General features: G+C 45.2%; 1 protein-coding gene across 1 annotated transcript in view; it reads right to left on the minus strand.

Moving 5' to 3' along the window:
• Window positions 1–20,604, minus strand: part of LOC132825635 (glutamate receptor ionotropic, NMDA 1) — a 169,227-nt gene that overhangs the window by 91,414 nt on the left and 57,209 nt on the right. The window lies entirely within an intron of this gene.

Raw genomic sequence — 20,604 nt, forward strand, 5'->3', positions numbered from 1 at the left:
GACACAGAAGAATATTATAAACAGTTGAAAATGACGTGTAGTAAGCAATTTAACCCTCTCTCCTCCTTAGGGTCAGACGTATCACTGGAGCTTGCAAAAAAAACAGCTCCTCCGTTGTTTGAAAGTTATGTGGCACTGGCTCTGGGCAGTTGGCACTCTGATGCTGACTCTGCAACTGGCAATGTGACACTGAGCACTCGATGTCTGGAAGCTGGACACTGGGTGTGAGACACTAACACTGTGACACTGGTCCTGTGAATCTTGCTCTGTGAATCTTGCTCTGTAACACTGGCTCTGTGAATCTCATTGTAACACTGGCTCTGTGAATCTCACTGTAACACTGGCTCTGTGAATCTCACTGTAACACTGGCTCTGTGAATCTCATTGTAACACTGGCTGTGTGAATCTCACTCTGTGATTCTCCCTCTGTGACACTGGCTCTGTGAATCTCACTGTGACACTGGCTCTGTGAATCTCACTGTAACACTGGCTCTGTGAATCTCATTGTAACGCTGGTTCTGTGAATCTCACTCTGTGATTCTCCCTCTGTGACACTGGCTCTGTGAATCTCACTGTAACACTGGCTCTATGAATCTCATTGTAACACTGGCTCTGTGAATCTCACTCTGTGATTCTCCCTCTGTGACACTGGCTCTGTGAATCTCACTGTAACACTGGCTCTATGAATCTCATTGTAACACTGGCTCTGTGAATCTCACTCTGTGATTCTCCCTCTGTGACACTGGCTCTGTGAATCTCACTGTGACACTGGCTCTGTGAATCTCACTCTATGAATCTCCCTCTGTAACACTGGCTCTGTGAATCTCACTCTGTGAATCTCACTCTGTGAATCTCCCTCTGTAACGCTGGCTCTGTGAATCTCACTCTGTGAATCTCACTCTGTGAATCTCACTGTGACACTAGCTCTGAGAATCTCACTGTAACGCTGGTTCTGTGAATCTCACTCTGTGATTCTCGCTCTGTAACACTGGTTCTGTGAATCTCACTCTGTGACACTGGCTCTGTGAATCTCACTGTGACACTGGCTCTGTGAATCTCACTCTGTAAATCTCACTGTGACACTGGCTCTGTGAATCTCACTGTGACACTGGCTCTGTGAATCTCACTGTGATATTGGCTCTATGAGTCCAACTCTGAATCTAGCTCTGTGACACTAGCACTGTGACAATGGATCTGAGGAACTCTACATGAATCTCATTGAGTGGCACTGGCTCTTCATGAATGGTCTGTGACAAGGAATCTCTGGGTATGGTTCTTCACATCCACTCTGCACGATCTTACGTTTTTATCCATTTACTCATCTGTTCTTCAATGTTTTGTACACATTTACCCTCAGGTCCCTCTGTTTCTGCACTTCCTTTCAAATTGCAACTTGTATGTTATATTACCTCACCTCATTCTTTCTCCAAAGATCTATCACTTCACATTTCTTTATATTAAATTTCATCAGCTTCGTGTCTGCCATCCCACCAGTATGTCTATGTCCTCTTCATTACCTCCTGACAGTTAACTTGATAAGTTTGGTGTCATTTGCAAAGATGGAACTTGCAGCCTGCAACCCGAGTGTAAGTGATTAACATAGAACAAGAGAAACAGGAGTCTTAAACCTCCACCCCCTAAGAACCACACGAAAAATCTGAAAAACACCCATATACTACCAGCTTCCTGGAATACAGCCAACTTCATACCTTCTTATTCTGTGGGATTTAAATTTGCTGTCAAGCCTTTTACGTCACACTTAGCAAAACCTCTTAGGAATTCCCCATACACCACATCATCGACCTTACCTCATCCACCCTCTGTTATCTCATCAACAAATTCCATCAAATCAGTTAAGCCTGATTTTTCATTAATATTTCATGTTGGTTTTCTTTAGTGAATCCACATGTGCCTATTTTTTATTGGATTACATTTTTTGAAACCTTCTCCCCGCCGAGTTTAAACTAACTGGTCTGGTCCTTGTACCCTTTTTTTTGATCTAGGGTACAAAATTTGCAATTCTCCAGTCCCCTTATGTTATCCTGTGGTAGTCTCTAATACCGTCCCTTTAATCTATGGAGGGCTGGGAACGTATGACCAGCCCCTCTGCAACTTTCCCCTTCAGTATCCTGAAATGATTTGACCCAATCTAGGTGACTTAACTTTAAGCTTGCCTTTCTAATATATTCTCCTTCTCAATGATTACTCTCCCCAGGACCTGACTATGACTTTGGCAGCTTATTCTTCCTGGGTAAAGAGCAGTACCAGGTACCTCCTTAATGACTCAGCTGTAAATCCTGCCTCTATGAGCAGATCCCCTTTTTGATGGTCTTGAAAAGACATCACCCTTCCTTTATACAACTCTATGCCTGTAGAAAACATTGCATCTACAACATTGGCTTTACGAAACTGGATCAACTAATGAACTTGGCTTTGAGAGAGCAGCCTGAGACACTGGCTCAGAGGCACTGTCTGTACGAATCTAGCTGTGTGACTCTGACTCTAAAACACTGGTCTTGGGGCATCATTTCTGGAACATTGGTGGTATGACCTTGTGAGAGCACAGGTGTGAGGCTAGCTCACTGGGATCGACACTGCAAAACCCGCTCTGTGACCGGAGGTCAATGAGAGTAGATCTGTGACACCTTATTACACTATCTGTGTCTGCGACTCACCTGTGACACTACTCCATACAACTGGCCCTGAAAACAAGGTTCTGTGACTCTGCCTGTGAGACTCTGCCTGTGTGACTGTCTCTGTGAATCTGCCTGTGTGAAGCTGCCTGCGTGACTCTGCCTGTGTGACTGTCTCTGTGATTCTGCCTGTGTCTGCCTGTGTGAATCTGCTTATGTGAATCTGCCTGTGTGATTCTGCCTGTGTGACTCTGCCTGTGTGACTGTCTCTGTGATTCTGCCTGTGTGACTGTCTCTGTGAATCTGCCTGTGTCTGCCTGTGTGAATCTGCTTATGTGATCTGCCTGTGTGAATCTGCCTGTGTGATTCTGCCTGTGTGACTCTGCCTGTGTGACTCTGCCTGTGTGACTCTGCCTGTGTGACTGTCTCTTGATTCTGCCTGTGTGACTGTCTCTGTGAATCTGCCTGTGTGATTCTGCCTGTGTGATTTTCCTGTGAATCTGCCTGTGTAATTCTGCCTGTGAATGTCTCTGTGAATCTGCCTGTGTGCCAGTGTGAAGCTGCCTGTGTGAATTTGCCAGTGTGAATGTCTCTGTGATTCTGCCTGTGTGACTCTCTGTGAATCTCCCTGTGTGAATCTGCCTGTGTGACTGTCTCTGTGACACTGGCTCTTTGAATCTGTCTCTGTGATTCTATCTATGTGACACTGGCTTTTTGGAAATGGCTCTGTAGCACTGGCTCTGTGAATATGGCTATATGAATCCAATTTTCTGGTCCTGGATCTGTGAGAGTGACAGCCTTGAGAGTGCTTGGTCACGCTGGTTCTGTGACGTTAGATCATTAGAGTGTCACTGTGACGCAGGTTTTAATGACATTGGCTCCATAACAGGTTGGTTTTTCATAGGTTACAGAGTCTATTCAGCATTACATGAATATGTTAAAATTGATGTCTGGATCCAAATCTTGATCCTTGACTGTATGGAGTTTCAAAGAATGTGGGTGATTTTATGAAACTTAGGAAACTCTGAGGGGAGTTGACAGGGTGCTTTCTGAGAGAATATTTCCCCATGTAGGAGAGACGAGAATCAGAGGACACAGTTTAAGAATAAGAGGATTAAGGTGGCGTCCTCTCTGAGAGGCAAAAGTGAGGATTGCAGATGCTGGAAACCAGAGTTTAGATTAGAGTGGTGCTGGAAAAGCACAGCAGGTCAGGCAGCATCCGAGGAGCAGAAAAATCGATGTTTCAGGCAAAAGCCCTTGGGGCTTTTAGTTTGTGGAAATCTCTTCAGAAAACAGTCGACGCTGTGTCATGTATTTACACGAGACTAAATGAGATTTTTGAAAGACAGCAGGGTCATGAGTGATGGGGATAACAGGAAATTGGAGTTGAGATTACCATTAGATCAGTCATGATCTTATGGAGTTATGTAGCATGCTGGAGAGGCCTATTGCAGCTCCAAAGTTGTAGGCTCCAATATCTGTGTGAATCTGCTCATGTGACACTGACTCCTTATGGCTGTCTATCAGAGCAGTGTTTTGAAGAGTGGAGATAACAGAATATTTCTTAAGTGGTAAGAGGTTGGGAAATATTGTGTCCAAAGGGACCTGGATACTCTTGTTCACTCATCACTGAAGCTACTATACAGGAGCAGCAAGCAATTAGGAAAGTTAATAGTAAACTGGCCTTTATCACAGTAAGATTTCATTACAGAGATAAAAGGTCTTGCTACAATTGTGTAAAACCTAGAGGATTGTGTACAGTCCTGTCTCTTTATGTGAAGAAGGATAAAGTTGCCAAAATGGGAGTTCAGCAGAGTTTCACCAAACTAATTCCTGGGACCATCTGACAAGAAGAGATTGAGGACACTAGGCCTGGAATTGAGTTTTGATGACTGAGAGGTGATCGGCCTGAAAATTATAACATTCTGAAAGAACATGGCAGAGTGGATGTAGAAAGGATGCTCACCCTCAGCAGGCCTAGAATCAGGAGAAAGGTAAACCATTCAGGACTGAGATAAGAAGCAATTTCTTCACTCAGGGGGCAATGATTCCTTGGAATTCTCTGCCCTAGAGGGACTTAAGATTCAGTCATTAAATACATCCAAGAAAGAGGGAGTTTGATTTCTAGATACTCATGACACCAAGGGTTACAGGAATTGCATTGGAATAGCAATGGGGAACTTAATCAGCCATGGTCCCAATTGGTGGAACAGGTTTGAGTGGCTGAATGGCCTACTTGCATTTCTATTTTGCCTTCCTTGTCTTTGTTACACTGTCCTTGTGGTATTAGTTGGGCAGCACTGGCTCTTTAACTCTGGGTTCACCAACTTTAGCTCTGTGACACTGAATATATGAATATGAATCCATGGTGTTGACTGCTTGAGCAGGCTCTGCAACACTGTTTGTGGGACACTGCCTCTGGGACACTGGCTGTGCAATGTGGGGCTGGGGGGTGGGGGACTGGTACATTGACAGCAGCTCTGGTTGAGTAACGCTGGCTATATTACAGTGAGCCTGCTCCAGTGGCTTTGTGACATTGCTGCAAAACACTTCATGTGTTAGACTGACTCTGTGAGTATGGCTCTGTGCTGGTCACCCTGATCTTGTGGAGTTAGCACCGTACACTGTTTGTATAACACCTGCTTTACCAGCTTGTGGCATTAGATCTGGCACTTTGGGGGGTGCTTGGCTGGGGGTCAATTCACTTCTCGGACCCTCCTGATGCCTTCAATATGCAATCTTGCACAAGTAAGAAACGCCTTTGTTTGTTGGATAGAGTCAAACTCCAATGTTTGTTTGTTCCTTCATATGCTACGAACTGCTTCAGTGACTGTGTATGTAAATAAAGATATTTTTATGAACAAAGTGTAACTTTTAAATTAAAAAATCTTCTGAAATCTGGATCGTGATTGCAAACGGAATTTGGAGGATCATTGGCTGAGCTGAGCTGCAAATGGTGAATCTTTATGCTGGCTTCGGCCTACACCAATTCAGTGACCAGCCAACTAGAGCTACAGCTTCTGCTAGTGCCTGCACTCCTGGTCAGGGCGTACACAAAACACTCAGGGTGACTGTGAAGGAGATGGATTGTCTTCTTGACATGAGGAGGGTTCTCCTGGATTGCTGTGGGTTCCAAACAGCAGATATTTTCTATCTGCAGGAGCGAGGCGACTTTGATGCGATCTTCAGGAAAGTGAAGCATTGGGATTGTCTCCTGAAGTTATTCGAAAGAAAGGAGGTGAGGGGCCCTTCTCAGTCCTGTCTGCGGCACCACGGTTGGCTCTCCCTGCATAGAGGAACCAGGTTGGAACAATCACCTCAGGACCCTCACATCCTAGCAGCAGATGTCCTGACTTTTCTGGGAAGGTACATGCAGCTTGAAGGAGGCATCACTGATGTTGTGAACCCCTTCGGAACCTGGACCAGCAAGCAGCAGGGCAAAGTGATCCTGAAGGTGAACGCCAGTGGGAACATTCTCCACCCACCAGCTTTGCGATTTGGAAGGAGCCAAGGGGACCTGATGTACCTGGGTGAGCCTTGAGTATGCCGAACCTGAGGGAAGCCGGGGCATATGCCCGGCGACTGCAAAGCGACACTGTGCAGGAACTGCAAACAGGAGGGCCACCTGACTAAGGACTGCAAGGAGTCCGAGAGCTGCAACCTGTGTGGGGAAGCAGGCTGCCTGTACAAGACCCACCCAAGACATGGTGGAGGTGGAGAGGGCATATGCTCAAGTGCCTGGAAGTGGCAATGTGTGCTGTAGACAGTGAGGTGTCACCCTCCAACACAAAAACTGAAACTGAGGGGCACCCAGAAGAAGGGACAGGAGGGAAAGGCAGGCAGCGCAGAGGCACAGCAACTGACCCAACCTCTACCTGAACAGATGCAGTCCATGGAGGAACAGGAAACAACAGAGGCAGGGGACTGGATACTAGTGAGAAACAACTGGAAATGGAAAATGTGTTGTGCCCCCAGGCCGACCCCAAAACGGAAAGAGGCAGCTGTATAATGGACCCACCAGCAGCTCCTCTGACGATGAAGATGTGCAGAAGGATGACCTCCAACAGAAAAAGAGGCACAGCACCATGCCGGGAGATGGATAGGGTCACCCCCAACCTGGAAAAACCAGATGTGCCAAGAGACCTGGTGAAGCCCAATGTCCAGCTGCCAGAGACCATGGGGTACCCACTGCACCATAGCACAGGGTAACTAGGAGGAGTAACGCTCCGAATCAGGAACAGAGCACAACAGCCCCTCTGTCAGACTCCCAACCGGACCCTTCTGGCTTCATTCCCAAAGGATCAGGGCAATGCCCTCAGGGAGGAACAGGATGGCTACCTCAGTGCAGAGAATCCAACAGTTTGCCCAGACCTAGGGAATGCAGGGAGTTAGGTCTCTGGGTAATTGTATAAACTCTCAAAATGAGTTTTAAAATTGCCAGGATTAATACATCTAGTGTTTAATCTACTGTGCGATGTGTACCCAAGTTGGCTTACCTGACCAGTGTCAAAGTAGACCTCGTGTTTCTTCAGGAGTGTGGGATACTGCAACTCAGCAGCTACACAAAATGGTCAAGTTTATGGACCCACGGGCATAAGGTCCGGTTCGGGGTAGGGGGAATCGGAGGGCTGCTGTCCTTCGGCCTGGGTATCCTGCTGCGAGGCCACAACTTCACCATCTCCAAGGTTAAGGAAGTAATTGGTGGGTGCCTCCTTGTAGCAGATGTTACATACAGAAACACTCCCCTGAGACTAATGAATATGTACGCCTCGGTGGGAGAGAGTGAGCAGTTGGCCATCCTGCAGCAGTTCCCATTGCTGCTGGTGACATCCAGGCCAGTCATTCTGGCCAGAGATTTCAACTCCATCAATCGATGCAGATGGACGATTTGGAGGGGCCAACAGTGAACTGGACACCATGTCCAGATCCCTCATGGAAACAGGTGAAGACAGAAAGCTGCATGACGACATCAGCACCCCTGCAGATGGAGCGCAGTATAGGTAAACCTGCTCGCGGCCACATGGGTCAATCCACTCAAGGTTGGATTTCCTGCACGTTCTTGGTCAGATCCATCGATGTCAAGGCAGCTTTCTTCACTGACCACTGCCTCCTGCTGGCCGACTGTCACCTGCAGCACATCCAGGCAATGATGTGGAAGCTGAATATGAAGGGATTGACCCCAGGAAACATTGGAACTCAGGTTGAAAAACTGTGAAGCCTCTCTTTGAGCCTCCAGCAGACTGGTGGAAAACCAGTGAACATCAGGAGATGGAATTCACTGCCACAGAGCACAGTGGAGGCTGGGACATCAAATGTCTTCAAGGCAAAAATTGATAAATTCTTAATCTCGCAAGGAATTAAGGGCTACGGGGAATGTGCGGGTAAGTGGCATTGAAATGCCCATCAGCCATGATTGAATGGCGGAGTGGACTCAATGGGCCGAATGGCCTTACTTCCACTCCTACTTCTTATGGTTTTATAGTTCTTCATCCTCAAAGGTGTTCACAAGGCAAGAGAGAGAGATGAGGAAAACTGTCCAAACAGTTTTGGACAGATCGGATCTATGTCACAGAGAATCTCCAGGAGGTGAACAGTCAGCAAGACACGCTCCTTTCCCAGGAGTCCTTCAAGATAATCTTCTGGTCCAGGGTCCGCGGTGCGGAGCAGGGTGTGATATGCTCGTGTTGCTTCTTCCAGAAGGTGCTCATGGAGAACTCTGTCCTCAGCAGCCTGAAGGAAGAGGATGGCTCAATAACATCATCTCAGTCTGACGGCCTGAGGATCAGCAAATCCTTTTATTGCCAGTCTGGATGACACAAAGCCCCCAGACAGCACAACCTCCCAATCGTTCCTGTCCTCTACCATGGAGGTCTTAGACAACAGCACAGAGGAGAGGCTGGACCAGCCGTTATTTCTGGCCGAGCTGTACTGAGCTCTGTGGCACTTGATTGGCCAGGACCTGCTGTAGGTGTATGATAGTATGTTTCTGGCAGTCAGTACTTGCAAATCAATGAGGAAAGGTATCATCACCTTTAACTACAAACAGAAGGGGGGAGAGAGACTAAATTGGAAACTGGTGACCAATTTCACTGCTGAATGCAGACTACAAAATCCTGTCTAAGCTCATCGCCAACCAGGTCAAGTCTGCTCAGGGATTGGTGATCCACCCCAATCAAATGTGTGCAGTACCAGGCAGGATGTTCTCTGAGACCCTCCCACCCCCACACTCCTCAGGGATATGATCACCTATGTGTCGGACACGGGGCTGGACACCTGCCATATCAGCCTGGACCAGGAGAAGGCCTTTGACAGGATATTGCACACTTACATGTGGGATGTGCTCACAGCAATCTTCAGCCAGAAGTGCTGGGTGGATGATCCATCTCGGCCTCCTTCAGTGATCCCCAGTGTCACAGATAACAGTCTTCAGCCAATTCGATTCACTCCCCATGATATCAAGAAATGGTTGGAGACACTGGATACTGCAAAGGCTACGGGCCCTGACAACATTCCAGCAATAGTGCTGAACTCCAGAACTTACCGCTCCCTTAGCCGAACAGATCCAGTACAGTTATAACACTGGCATCTACCTGACAATGTGGAAAATTGCCTAGGTATGTACTGGACATAAAAAGCAGGACAAATCCAAACTGGCCAATTACTGCCCAATCAGTCTACTCTTGATCATCAGTAAAATGATGGAAGGTCAACAGCGCTATCAAGCAGCACCTGCTCAGCAATAACCTGCTCAGTGAAGTCCAGAATGGGTTCTACCAGGGCCACCCAGTTCCTGACCTCATTACAGCCTTGGTTCAAACATGGACAAACAGCTGAATCCCAGAGGAGAGATGAGAGTGACAGCCCTTGACATCAAGCTGCATTCAATCGAGTGTGGCATCAAGGAGCCATAGCAAAACTGGAATCAATGAGTATCTGGGGGCAAACTCTCTGGTGGTTAGAGTCATACCTGACAGATAGAAAGATGGTCATGGTTATTGGAGATCAGTCATCTCAGCTCCAGGACATCTCTGCAGGAGTTCCTCAGGATAGTTTCCTTGGTCCAACCATCTCAGCTACTTCATCAATGACCTTTCCCTCCATCGTAAGATCCAAAGTTCGGATGTTGGCCAATGATTGCACAATGTTCATCACCGTTCACAACTCCTCAGATACTGAAGCAGTCTGTGTCCAAATACAACAGAATCTGGACAATATCCAGACTTGGGCCGACAAGTGGCAAGTAACATTCATGCCACACAAATACCAGGCAATGACCATCACAAATAAGAGTCAATCTAACCACCGTCACTTGTCATTCAATGGTGTTACCATCACCATCACTAGTCTGGGAGTTATCATTGATAAGAAACTCAACTGGATTCATGACATAAACACAATGGCTACAAGAGCAGGTCAGAAGTTAGGAATACTGTAGTGACTCCCCAATGCCTGTCTACCATCTACAAGGCACAAGTCAGGCATGCGGTGGAATGCTCCCCACTTGCCTGGATGGGTGCAACTCCAACAACACTCAAGGAGCTTGACACCATCCAGGACAAAGCAGCCGCTTGACTGGCACTGCATGCTCAAGCATCCGCTTCCTCTGCCATCAACACCCAGTCACAGCAGTGTATACTATCTACAAAATACACTGCAGAAATTCGAAATTCACCAAAGATCCTCAGACAGCGCCTTCCAAACCCACAATCACTTCCCTCTAGAAAGACAAGGGCAGCAGATACATGGGAACACCATCACCTTCAAGTTCCCCTTCAAGCCACTCACCGTTCTGACTTGGGAATGTATCAGTCGCTGGGTCAAAATCCTGGAACTCACTCCCGACGGGCAGCAAGTGAACTGCATTGGTTCAAGAAGGCAGCTCACCACCACCTTCTCAAGGGCAAGTAGGGATGGGCAATAAATGCTGGCCCAGCCAGTGATGCCCATGTCCCACAAAATGAATAAATAAATAAATGCTGAGGGGAAATAATCTGCAATTTGATCTGACTCCTCTCCATCAACATCAGATCCAGAGTCAGGCAGCGCTGCCCACTCTCTCCTGCCTTGTTTGTGTGTTGGATAGAGCCCATTGTTGAGTCCATCAGGAAGGATGTGAGCCTGAGAGGGGTGACTATTCCGGGCAGCAGAGGCCTGCAGGTCAAAGCCTCCCTGTACATGGCGACATTGGCATTTTCTGCTTGAATCCCCGCTGTCAGTGGGCAGGCTCATGAGCACCTGTGACCAGTTCAAGCTGGCCTTGGGCGCCAAGGTGAATCAAGACAAGAGTGAGGCCATGTTCCTTGGAAACTGGGCCAACTGATCCTTTATTCCTTTCACTGTCAGGACAGATTACCTGAAGGTGCTGGGAAAATGGTTCGGAGGGGCTGGGACATGTGCAAAAACTTGGAAGGACTGCATTGCTAAGGTGAGGGAGAAACTGGGATTTCGGAAGCACCACTCCCTCTCCTTTGCAGGTAAAAATCTGGCCATCAGGTGTGAGGCACGCTCTCTCTGTTGCTGTGCATGGTGGAGGTCTGACCCATCCCTGAACCTGCTCTGTTTCAGTCACCTGAGCCATCTTCCACTTCATCTGAAAGTCTAAGATGGACCGTGTCCGCACAGACACCAAGTACTAAATTCTGGATAAGGGGGGAAAGACACACTGAACGCTGCCTCATCCTGATGGCCACCTTTGTGTGTAGCTGCAGCAAGTTGTGTGTAGACCCTCAGTACAGAAACACCAAATGTTTTAAGGTTCTACCTGTCCCTGGTGTCACAAAGGATGGGACTGGCCTGGCTGCTGCAGAATTCTCCAAGTAGTTGGACCATTCTATATCACCTGCCCCTCATGGAGACGTTTGCAAAGAAAACACTTTTGACCTCAAGTACAATGGCCAGTGCACAGTATTCTCGAGACCCTGTAGGAAAAGGCGAGGTTGTTTCCTGAGCAGACTGTCAAAGTCATTTGGCAGAATGTCACATCAACAGAACTTTCCAACAAGCACCAAGACATCGTTTGACTGGAGGTGTGAAGAGCACAACCCGTGATATCATTCATGTACTCCCAGTCAGTCTGCACCAACTCATGCTGCCCTCGAAGCAGCTGTGCGGTGGGTAGAGACTGTCACACATCTCTTGCTGGAATGGGCCTTTGCAAAGGAAGTCTGGAGGAAAATGCAGTGGTTTTTGTAGATGTTCATCCTCAGCAGCACCATGACGCAGGTCTCTGTGCTCTATGGTCTGTTCCCCTAGATGCACACCGAGTCAAACATCAACTGCACCTGGAGGACCATCAACTCAGTGAAAGACACTCTTTGCTCTGCCCAGAACATAGTGGTTTTCCAGAACAAGGAGTTGACCCTGACCAAATGTTACAGACCAGCACATTCCAAGGTCCAGGACTATGTGCTGAGGGATACACTAAAGGCTGAGGCAGCTGCCGCCAAGGCTTAGTGGGAAAGACATTTTGTTGCGCCTGGATTGAAGCTCTAATGAGAAGTATCAATATTCCACTGTATTTTCTACAAAATCTTTGTACCCACTTATCGATAATTTATGAATAAAGTATATATTTAAATGCTATTGGTTCTGTGATTGTGTGACATTGGCACTGTTATCCTGGTTCCACGCAAGTCATACTATGATACTAGCGTTTTGATTCAGTCTCTGTGACACTGGCTCTGAATCAAGTTTCACTTTGATTCACTTTTTGGCAATTTTATTATTACCACAGTGAGAGGACACACAACGACAAGCAGGTTCTGACCGACGTGGGCCTTGCTGGGAGCTCTCCCCTGCTTTAGGAAAATGTTGTACTAAAGTGAACCTTGGAGTATAGGAAGTGATTGATCACTGACTGGGGTCATGATGATGTTGAAGTGCTCTAGGGTGTTGAAGCAAGCTTTAAATCTCGGGTGGCATTAGGGCGAGCCTCTTTTGGTGTTGTGTAGGGATAGTGTGGATCTCCTGGTCTGTGTATTTCCATCATATCCAGACAGGAACAATCTCCTCCTACTCCCAGAGTTAGACCATCCAGTGGAATGATGGATGTTGGAATTTGTTGGAAGATCCCATTTGAAGAGCGTAATCTGATTCCTGACATGTCCAGTGGAGGAAAAATTGAAACTGCCAATTCAATGGAGAAATGATTCAACACCAGAGAGTGAGTGAAAACTCTGATCCTAGATTATATCGGGGAATAGATTTCACAACCTCTGTGTTCCAGCGAGGGAAATGCTAATGCCAACTGATTGAAAGTGATCTCTCATTCATTTTGATCCAATGAGCAAGATTTATCTTGTCTACTAACCTAATGAAATCAGTCTCTGCTTCCTTTTGTTCTAATGAGAGGAATTGCTTTTTCTTAATGATCACATGACAAGAGATCACTTATTCCTGCTGATCTAGTCACAGGGATCACTCATTCAGAGGGATTTGTGGTGGAAGGAGGCCATTCTGCCCGTCATGCCCATGCCATCTGACACAAGGTCTGGTCCCACTGCAGGTGATGGCATTCAAGTCTCTATTCATTAGTTTTTTTCAAATATGATGAGGGTTTCTGTCCCAACAACCATTTCAGGTAGTGAGTTTAATATTCTCCAGGAAAACAAAGGTGTTCCTCAACTCCTCCATTCACCCATTCCTTTTAAATCTATGCCCCAGGCTATTGACCTATTGATAATGTTCCCTTCTATCCACTCTAGTGTTCTCTCTAAGTCACACAGCCACTTCGAGATCTCTCTGAGGTCCACCACTTGGTGTTATCAGTGTGTAGACACACTGTCTTCGGTTTTGGAAATTGCTGCTGTGGCTCTCTCCAAGGCCTGCACACCATCAGAAAAGAGGGAGTAATATTTTACTCTATCTAGCTCCCTCACATTAAATTCCCCTCAGCATCCCTGTTCCTGGGAAAATAACCCCAGCCTGTCTAATTCGTAAAATGGATAAATCTTGTTAATCTCCTTTGTACACTCGCAAGTGCAATGAAATCTTTTTTCATCCTGTTGATTGGTGAGACCTGTATTTATTTTCCATATCCCTATTCGCCCCTGAACCGACATGCTATTTCAGGGGGCAGCTGAGAGTCAACCACGTGGCCATGGGTCTGGAGTCACATGTAGGCCAGACCAGGATAAGGGCAGTGGCTTTCCCAAATGACATAGAACATAGAACATAGAACAATACAGCACAGAACAGGCCCTTCGGCCCACAATGTTGTGCCGAACATTTGTCCTAGCTTAAGCACCTATCTATGTACCTATCCAATTGCCGCTTAAAGGTCACCAATGATTCTGACTCTGCCACTCCACAGACAGCACTTTCCATGCCCCCACCACTCTCTGGGTAAAGAACCTACCCCTTCACCTTAAATTTATGCCCCCTTGTAACACTCTGTTGTACCTGGGGAAAAAGTCTCTGACTGTCTACTCTATCTATTCCCCTGATCATCTTATAAACCTCTATCAAGTCACCCCTCATCCTTCGCCGTTCCAATGAGAAAAGGCTTAACATTCTCAACCTATCCTCGTACGACCTATTCTCCATTCCAGGCAACATCCTGGTAAATCTCCTTTGCACCCTCTCCAAAGCTTCCACATCTTTCCTAAAGTGAGGCGACCAGAACTGCACACAGTACTCCAAATGTGGCCTTACCAAGGTCTTGTACAGCTGCAACATCACTTCACGACTCTTGAATTCAATCCCTCTGCTATTAAATGCGAATACACCATAGGCCTTCTTACAAGCTCTATCCACCTGAGTGGCAACTTTAAAAGAGCTATGAACATAGACCCCAAGATCCCTCTGCTCCTCCACTTACGAAGAACCCTACCGTTAATCCTGTATTCCGCATTCTTACTTGTCCTTCCAAAATGGACAACCTCACACTTGACAGGGTTGAATTCCATCTGCCACTCCTCAGCCCAGCTCTGCCTCATATCTAAGTCCCTTTGCAGCTGACAACAGCCCTCCTCACTATCCACAACTCCACCTATCTTCGTGTCGTCTGCAAATTTACTGACCCACCCTTCGACTCCCTCTTCCAAGTCATTAATAAAAATTACAAACAGCAGAGGACACAGAACCCTGCGGAACTCCACTCGTAACTGGGCTCCAGGCTGAATATTTACCATCTACCACCACTCTCTGACTTCTACCGGTTAGCCAGTTCTCTATCCAACTGGCCAAATTTCCCACTATCCCATGCCTCCTGACTTTCTGCATAAGCCTACCATGGGGAGCCTTATCAAATGTCTTACTAAAATCCATGTACACTACATCCACTGCTCTACCCTCATCCACCTGCTTGGTCACCTCCTCAAAGAATTCAATAAGATTCGTAAGGCAAGACCTACCCCTCACAAATCCGTGCTGGCTGTCCCTAATCAAGCAGTGTCTTTCCAGATACTCATAAATCCAAAGATGGGTTTGTACAAACCAATAATAGCTGCTCATCATTACCGAGACTAATTTTCAAAACTATTTTCAACCTGTTCTGAGATGTTTTTACACACCCCTGGTACAGTACAACATGGGTCCCCTGGCTCACTGTGCCAATAATTTTCAATTCCAGATTTGATTAAATAAATTCAAATTGCACCAACTGCCAAACTTGAATCTGAAGCCCTGTCCCAGAGCCTTACCCTGGGCTCACTCTATTACCACTGTGCCACTCTCTCCCACATCTCTGAAGTGTCATGACCTATACTTTACACAGTATCTTGGCTGTGGTCTGGTTAAATTTTAAACACATCAAGCCTCCCTGCCCTTAAACTCTGGATCTCAGATGATAAAGGAGCGCATCTAATTTAATTTGTTGACCACCTTACCTGCCTATCCTGTTACCTGCAGGATCATGTGGCGGTCTCTCCTTCCCTCTACACCTCAGTGTCCTCTCGTTTATCGTGCAATTCCCTGCTCAGTATGTCATTTCAGATTTCTCCTGACTGAATGCTATGGACCAATTCGACCAGACCATCTATATCTTGCAGGTCCAGATTTCTTTCCTCCAATAAAATTGCCAAGTCAATTCTTGCATCATTTCCAAACTTCATAATCATACCCATTATACCAAAGTCTAAGCAACTGATAAATAAGAAGCCAGGAACACAGTACATATTGCCACAGAACCCAGAAACAGGTTCCAAAAACAAAATCAGCCATTGACCATTACCCTTTGCATCCTACCTCTAAGTCAATTTTTGATCTAACTTGCCACTTTACCTCGGATTCTGTAACATTTGAATTTATCAGTCTTTCTCCTTGATACTTCCTCAAACAATTCAAAAGCATTAGTCAGACACATCCTTCCTCAGCAAATCCTTGCCGTTGCTGATTAAACTTTGTCTTTTTAAATGATGATTGATCTCAGAACTCTTTCCAATTACGTCCAGCATTGGTATTTGACCGACTGGCTCATCAATTACTTCACCAATTTCTTCCTCCTTTTTTTAAGCCACGGTATAACATTTGCAATTCTGCAGTCCTCTAACACCATGCCTATAGCCAGGTAGGAATGGAAAGTGATTGTCAGAGCCTCTGTTGCTAATGATAAAATTTATCCTGACCCATTCATTTGTCAACTTTCAATGATGTTCAACACCTTATTATTTTCTGCCTTTGATTACTACAATCAACATTTCACAGTCATTTTCCTTAGCTACATTGTCTGCTTTGTCACATCCTTTGTGAAATAAATGCAAAATATTTATTAAGAATCATGACATCTTGTACTTATACATGCACAATTTATCTCTCTGGTTTCAAATAGGCCCTATTCTGTCCTTAGTAATCTTCTTTTAATTTCTAAAACATGTTTCCTTGATTTTATGTATTTCATCATGCTCCTCTCTTTGATTTCCAAATTTCTTTTTCTAATCTCATTCTTGCCCTTTCTATCTTGCTCTTGGCTTCCTGTAACATTGATTTCTTGGTACCTGACGCAAACCTCTATTTTGCCTATTCTAATCCCTTTATTCTTTAAGGTTGAAGGAAGAGGTATATCTAGATTTGGGAGTCCCTCCCATTTTTTTGTGGGGTATATGCTTGTTCTAAGCTCTCTTTTATGTCCCCCTTAAGTGCATTCAACTATTCCACCACTGATTTATCTTTAAGTGTTGCTTCCTATTCACTTCTGCTAAGTCATCCCAGTGAGGAAAACTTAATTTTTCCAACTTTAAAACTTTGTCTATATATAAGCTTTTCCAATATTCTGATTTATAATCACTACAAGTAAAAGATTGTCCCACTGAAATTCTTTTTACCTATCCAGTTTGATTTCCTAAAATAAAACACAAAAATGCACTTCTCTTGTTCAATTTATTATGAACCAGAATATACTTTAAGGATTCTGCACCTCCTGTACCTTTAGGATTGAGTTTATCCCAGTTAATGTTAGACTGTTTAAATCCTCAACTATTACTGCCCTTCTGTTTCTGCATGTCTTAAGAGATTTGACATACATTTGCTCTTCTCCCACAGAGATTTGAGGGTTTTACACAAAGCTGCTTGCATTCTGAGCATCTTTTTCTGTTCCTCAGTCCAGCCAATATTCTCGACATAGCATCCTTCCTCAACGTGACAATTGTTTATTTAACCAATATGTAATGCTTTCCCCTCTCCTCTTCTAGTCCCTTCACTATCCTGTCTGAAAACCCTGTAACCAGGGATGTTCAGTTACCCTTTGTCCAACCACATTTCAGTAATAACTGTGATTAAGATTCCAAGTGACTATTTGAACCCTCAGCCCACCTGCCTTAATCACTAGATCCCATAACACTGATGTGTTACTCTAATCATCAGACACCACCTTTGTAATCTATTTTCTAGTTTTTGTTTCCTCAACCTTACATACTTGTGTAATAACTTTCTATCTTCGATTTGCAGTTTTGCTTCTCTCATCTCAGTTGAGCAGGTTTACATCCCTCTCCCAAAGTTCCTTTTAAACTCTCACCAACAAAACGAAGTTCCCAAAGAGTATGGGTCCCTGTTCTATTGAAGTGTAACCTGCCCTATCTGATCTCCCTCAAAACTTGTTCCAATGCCCCAGAAATATAAAGACTTCTCTTCCATGCTATCTCTCCAGTCAAACATTCTCTGTTAAGTTGCAAGGTGGCTATTGCCACATGCCTGTTCCTGCCATCGAACTAGTAAGAGAGATCTCATTCCTCTCCATTCAAAAAGAGGAATCTCTCTTTTCCACGTATCTAATGAGAGGGTTCGCTTGTTTCTACTGATCCAATTAAAATGAACATTCAATTAATATTGAGCAAATGAGTGACGTGACACATCAGGTTGGTTAATTGAGGGCATCTCTCTGTTTAGGGGTTTTTAATGGTACAGTGGTAGTATCCCTAACTCTATGCTAGGAGGCCAGGGCTCAAGTCCCACCTGTCCCAGTGGTATGTTATCACATCCCTGATTCACAAAGAGATCATACTTTCCTACTAATCCAGAAGAATCCCTCAATGTAGATCCAGTGAGTGTGATCACTCATTCATACTAATTAAGGGCTTGGATCATTATCACACTCTCCTGATTGAAGGATGATGTCTTATCAGGGTTGAGGATTTTGGCATGTGTCTCATGTGACTGAACCAGCAAAATTTCAATCCATAGATCTTTAGGAACATTGGGTAGGAAGTCCCAAGGGGTGATAGGAACCAGAGTGCAGGATTTGTCTCCATTTCTTTACTTTTTTCCCACTGCATCATTAAGCTGGTGATATTGTAGCTCAAAGTGAGATGTAATTTAATGGGCACATTGTCATCATTTTGAAAGATTGGTGGCAAGCACTTCCAGGCCATTAATGTCAATACTCAAAGAGAGCTTCCGAGTGTCTTTACATCATATCCTGTGAAATGCTAACCTTCTCAAATCAACTAGGATGAGTTATTAAATTCTGTTCCTCTAGAGAATGCAGGACTCAAACCCACTGTTCCAACGTATTGTATCCCTCATCCCTATTGAATCAACTTTCTAACATCTGGGAAGTTGTCCCGTTTCCAGAGGGATGTTCCACAGACATTGTGGAGACAAAGACCCATCTTCACAATGAGATCACAGCTAATGAGTTGTGTGGCATCCACTATGACAAATTGGATCGATTTCAAACAAGCAGTCGTAGCAACTGAAAACTTGGGCATGTTTCCTACTCAACCATTGACCATTGAGCCAGGAGACCAATCTGACTCAATGGAGAGTGCAGGAGGGCATGCAGGAGTAGCACCAGGTGTACCCAAAGATAAGGTTAACCCAGTAAAGCCACAATCTGCATTCACCAACAGTGGAAGCTGTAAATGAAAGACAAAGCTAGGCAATCTGACAACCAACGGTCATGTCACATTCCTGTCACAGTCATGGTTGGTGGTGGACAATAAAACAATTAACTAAAGGAGCAATGTTATTTAATACTCCCATCCTCAGGGAGCTCAGTGTGTCAGTGCAAAAGACAAGGCTGAAGTATTTAAATTCACATTCAGTTGGATGTGCTGAGTGGATAATCCATCTCAGCCTCCTACAGTGGTTCCCCGCACCACAGATGCCAGTCTTCAGTCAAGTTAATTTACTCCACCTGATATCAAAAATATCTGAAAGCATAGCATAGCACAAAGGTTATGGGCCCATACAATATTACTCAGCTGTAATATTGTAATGTTGTACTTCAGAATATACCACACACTTAGCCAAACTGTGCCACTATATTCCTGACATGACGTGAGAATGATTGTCCTCGTCATCAAGGTAGAATTCAACTTAACTCGGCATCAAGGACCCTTCACAAAAACAAAGTCAATGCTAGTTAGAATCGTATTTAGCACAAAGCAATGTGATTCTCTGTTGGAGGTCAAATACCTTAGCCAAAGAAATCACTCCAAGTGGCACATAACACTCATTCGATGCACGTGCTAGGCAATAACCATGTGAACAAAAAGTAATCTAATCACCTTCCCTTGATATTTAATGCCATTACCATTGCTGAATACCCAACTATAAATGTCCTGAGGGCTGCCATCAACTTGAAACTTAACTAGTCTAGTCTTATAAACAGGTCAGAGGCTGAGAATTTTACAGTGTGCAATTCACCCCCTAACTCCTCAATGTCTGTCCACCATCTACAAGGTACAAGATGGAATACTCTTCACTGGGTTAGATGAGTACAGCTCCAGCAATACTCAAGAAGCTTGACACCATCCAAGACAATGCAGCTCACTTGATTGGCACCACATCTATTACCGGAAACATTCACTCTCTCACAATTACAAACGGTGGCAGTGGCATATACCATCTACAAGATGCACTGCAATAACTCACCAATGTTCCTTCAACAAAACATGCCACCATCTAAGCAAGTAAAAAATGAGGTCTGCAGATGCTGGAGATCACAGCTGCAAATGTGTTGCTGGTCAAAGCACAGCAGGCCAGGCAGCATCTCAGGAATAGAGAATTCGACGTTTCGAGCATCAGCCCTTCCTGATGAAGGGCTTATGCTCGAAACGTCGAATTCTCTATTCCTGAGATGCTGCCTGGCCTGCTGTGCTTTGACCACCATCTAAGCAAGGTCAGCTGACAGATGGAAAACCTACAGATCCCTCTTCAAGACACACCATTCCAACCTGCAATTATATCACCATCCTATAACTGTGATTGAGTCAAGCCCCTGAAACTCACTTTTCTAACAACATTGTGGGAATACAAACACTATATGGGCTGCAACAATTCAAGAAAGCAGCTTCTCAAAGGTAGTTAGAGAAAGTGCTGGTTCAGAGAATGAATATTTATGGCGGTGGATGGAGTGCTGATCAAGCAGGTAGCTTTATCCTGGAAGACACTGAGTTTCTTAAATGTTGATGGAGTGTAGAGAGAGACAGTTATAGACTTGTGCCTTGCAGACAGTAGACAGGTTCTGGAGAGTCAGGAGGTGTGTTATCCTCTCCCACTCCTGCCATGTACAGTCTACTGCTGTTTACCCAGG

Source organism: Hemiscyllium ocellatum, chromosome 21 (assembly GCF_020745735.1).
Source record: "Hemiscyllium ocellatum isolate sHemOce1 chromosome 21, sHemOce1.pat.X.cur, whole genome shotgun sequence".
In the NCBI taxonomy this organism is placed as follows: domain Eukaryota; kingdom Metazoa; phylum Chordata; class Chondrichthyes; order Orectolobiformes; family Hemiscylliidae; genus Hemiscyllium; species Hemiscyllium ocellatum.